Consider the following 4,504-nt stretch of genomic DNA (forward strand, 5'->3'; position numbering starts at 1 on the left):
CTTAAATAAATAAACTACAATTCAAATAATTTTAACTCTCAAAAGCTGGTAGAAATAAGTCACAAGCTTCTAAGAATTTATTCTTTATGTCTCTATATGTCAAGGTCTAAATAAAATATAAGGAAGCAACATAAAATGATAGAAGGGGACTCCGGAGTCTGCGGTCGCTGGCAGATATACCTCGAAGTCTCCGTGCACATGTAACTCACTGACGTCTAGGCTGGTAAAATGTACCTGGATCTGCACAAAAAGGTGTGCAGAAGTATAGTATGAGTACACCACAGCGGTACCCAGTAAGTGCCAAGCCTAACCTCGGTAGAGTAGTGACGAGGTCAGGTGAGGCCCTACTGGAATATAATAATGGCATGGTAAAATGTTTATCAATGTAGTAAAATAAAATGACATTGGAAATGAATCAAATAGTATGTCACATTTAATGACATCAAATAATTACAAATAATATCTCGTGGAATCGAAACAGAATTTCCTTCAACTTTATGAAAATCACAACAATTAATCGAAAGCAACTATGGCCATAAATCAATATCAACAAGGGCACTCCCGAGGTACCGTCTCGTAGTCCCAAATCATAAATAAATTCACAATATCTCATTTCCTTATATCACAACGGGAGCCTTTACAATTTATTTAAAGAAAATATTTTTTTTCCAAAATAGCATCCCGCGTTTTACCCACCCTTATCACACCGCATTACTTCTAGTAGTTCCCCTACTAGCTATGCGTATCAAGCCACCCTTATCTCACCGCATGCATTTCAACACTCAGACCTTATACCACCGCATGCGTATCAATATCACAATATATCACAATTTGCACCTCAAGTGCTCAAATAATTTAACTTGCCAAAATAATTCAACAATAATATTTTTCCACAATAAAAAGCTCACGGCTCATGCCAAAATAAATTATCAATAATAGTTTTCCACAATAAAGAGCTCACGGCTCCCTCACAATGAGTATAAAAATATTCAGGAGTAAATAATTTAGGAAAATAATATTTCAAAATCTTTACTGCGTTGCTTCAATATCAAGTTTTAAAATATCAAATACTTCATATTAATAATATTTAATTTAAATAAAATCAACCTTCAAATAATACACAGAATAAAAGAAACCAAGTTTCAACTAAACAGGTAAAACAATTAGTAAGAAAAGATCAAACAAATTTGAAGTATATATCTCATATCAATGATGAAGAATATAATAAGATAAAATAATTTAATAAATGCGCAACATTGATCTACACAATTTAAAAATATAATCTTTCGCAATTTAGACCGTGTACACACTCGCCACCTCGTACACATGACTTTCAACACATTTCAATAATCACATCAATACCAATCCTAAGGGAAATTTCCCCCACACAAGGTTAGACAAGTCACTTACCTCGACTTGCTCCAATTTAACCAAGTATTATGCTTTTTCCTCAAATTTCCGACTCCGATCGACTCGTATCTAGTCATAATTAATTCCATACAGTCAACAAAAATTATAGTAATCAATTTCATAAGAAAATATTACATTTTCATTAAAATCCGAAATTAGCTCAAAATTTGCCTGTGGAGCCCACATCTCGGAATCCAGCAAAACTTACAAAATCCGACAACCCATTCAATTATGAGTCCACCCATACCAAATTTACCAAAATCCGATAACAACTCGACCTCCAAATCTTAAATTTTTGTTTTTGGAAGATTTTGCAAAAATCTTGATTTCTTCCATTTAAATCCAAAATTAATGATGAATATAACCATGGATTTATTAAATATAATCACATTTGGATATAGGACACTTACCGAAGTTGAAGTCTTGAACAAATCCTCAAAATCGCCCAAGAACCGTGCTCCAAAATAAAATGAAGGAAATGACCATTTTTGGTCCTTAAGTTTCTGCCCCAAAAACACTATTACGGTCGCTAAAAGTCCAATCCCGTCGCTAAAAGTGTCACATCTGGTCGCTAAAGGTGCACACTAGAACTATTTACACCAGCAGTTTTATTTTACTAAAAAGGCTCTAACTCCATCATACGAACTCGGAATTCGACGATTCTTGTTCCTATGAGTCAAAAATAAAACTACGAACCCATTCGTTCAATCAAAACTCAATTCGGAGCTCATTTGCTCAATGTGATACCAATTTCGCTCGTTAAACAATTAACTTATATTTCGCGCCTAAAACTCAACGCGGCTTGATGAAATTTGACCAAACTTTCCAGATCACTCCTATAATTCATTATCAAAATGTCGAAAGTCTCAAAATCGAATTTCGATCTCTAGAACTAAAAATGGACTTTTTGATCATTACATGCTTATGTTGAAAACATCAAACTCTTTCTCGATAGCCTGTAGTGTATCAATCATAACTTCTTGTACTCAACGCCAACTGCCAAACGGTTTAAAGTTATGCAAACTAGATACAAAGTACTACAACTTTCATGTTTTTCTCATCGCCCAACTCCTTATAGATTGCGAGATATAAGCTCCCAAAGTCAGCCCTGTGCAGCAGAAATTTCTGGCGATGCACACTGCTGTAGCCAAAATCTGCAGTACCAGCTTTAGTCAATCGATCATAACATTTTGTATAAATGTCTGAATGATAAATGGTTTATCATTCTGGAAACTAGAATCAAAGGGCTACAACTTTCATGTTTTGATAATGTTCAGATTCCTTATAGATTTCGAGATATAAGCTTCCAAAGTCAGCTCTGCGATTGCACCGGTTGCTGTCCAAAAATAGCTTCTGCAGAAGAAATATTCCAGCAGTTCCCTTTTGTCCGAAATCCATTCTGTTAACCTTTCGAAATCCACTCGAGGCCCTCGGGACCTTAACCAAATATACCAACATGTTCCAAAATACAATATGAACTTAGTTGAGGCTTCAAACCATGCCAAACAACGCCGAAATTACGAATCGCGCATCGAATCGAATTATGAGTTTTCAAATCTTCCAACTTCTATATTTTGCGCCGAAACATATCAAATCAATTCCGATTGACCTCAAATTTTGCACACAAGTCATAAATGACATAATGGATTTATGAAAATTTTCAGAATCGGATTTCGACCCCGATATCAAAAAGTCAACCCCTCGGACAAACTTCCCAAAAATTCAACTTTCGGCATTTTAAGCCTAATTCCACTACGGACTTCCAAATAAAATTTCGATCATGCTCCTAAGTCCAAAATCACCATACAGAGCTGTTGGAATCATCAAAATTCTATTCCGGGGTCATTTGCATATAATTTGATATCTGGTTACTATTTGAACTTAAACTTTTAATTTTTCATCAAAATTCCATATCTCGGGCTAGGGACCTCGGAATTTGATTCCGGGCATACGCCTAAGTCCCAAATAACGATACGGACCTACCGGAACTGTCAAAACACTTATCCGAGTCTGTTTGCTCAAAATGTTGACTAAAGTCAACTCAGTTGAGTTTTAAAGCTCTAATTCACATTTTAATTCATTTTTCACCTGAAAACTTTCCGGAAAATTTTACGGACTGCGCACGCAAGTCGAGGAATGATAAATAGTGCTTTTCAAGGTCTTAGAATACAAAATTAATTATTAAATTTAAAGATGACATTTTGGGTCATCACATCAACCTGGGTGCCCAACTCTCACTACACGGCTCTCCAAAACTGCGTACCCCTATCTGAAATGATAGACACCGGCACACCATAAAGGCGAACAATCTCGCGGATGTAAATCTCAGCCAACCGCTCTGAAGAATATGTAGTACCTACTAGAATGAAGTGCATGGACTTGGTCAGGCGATCCACAATCACCCAAATAATATCGAACTTCCTCGAAGTCCGTGGGAGCCCAACTACAAAATCCATGGTGATCCGCTCACATTTCCACTCTGAAATCTCTATCCTCTGAAGCAATCCACCCGGTCTCTGATGCTCATACTTCACCTACTAACAGGTGAGACACCGAGCTACAAACCCCATTATATCCTTCTTCATTCTTCACCACCAATAATGCTGCCTCAAGTCCTGATACATCTTAGCAGCACCCGGATGAATGGAATACTGCAAAATGTGGGCCTTCTCAAGAATCAACTCACATAGCCCATCTACATTAGGCACACAAATCTGACCCTGCATCCTCAATACCCCATCATCCCCAATAGTAACATCTCTAGCATCACCCTATTGAATCGTGTCCTTTAGGACAAGCAAACGGGGATCGTCATATTGGCGCTCTCTGATGCGATCATATAAGGAAGACCGAGATACCACACAAGCTAGAACACGACTGGGCTTCGAACCATCTAATATCACGAATTGGTTGGCCAAGGCCTGAACATCTACTACAAGAGGTCTCTCACCAACAGGAATGAATGCAAAGCTGCCCATAGTCACCGCCTTTCTACTCAAGGCATTAGCCACCATATTGGCCTTCCTGGGATGATACAAAATAGTGATATCATAGTCCTTTAGCAGCTCCAACCATCTCTGCTACCTCAAATTTA

This window comes from Nicotiana tomentosiformis, chromosome 1 (genome assembly GCF_000390325.3).
Source record: "Nicotiana tomentosiformis chromosome 1, ASM39032v3, whole genome shotgun sequence".
NCBI lineage: Eukaryota > Viridiplantae > Streptophyta > Magnoliopsida > Solanales > Solanaceae > Nicotiana > Nicotiana tomentosiformis.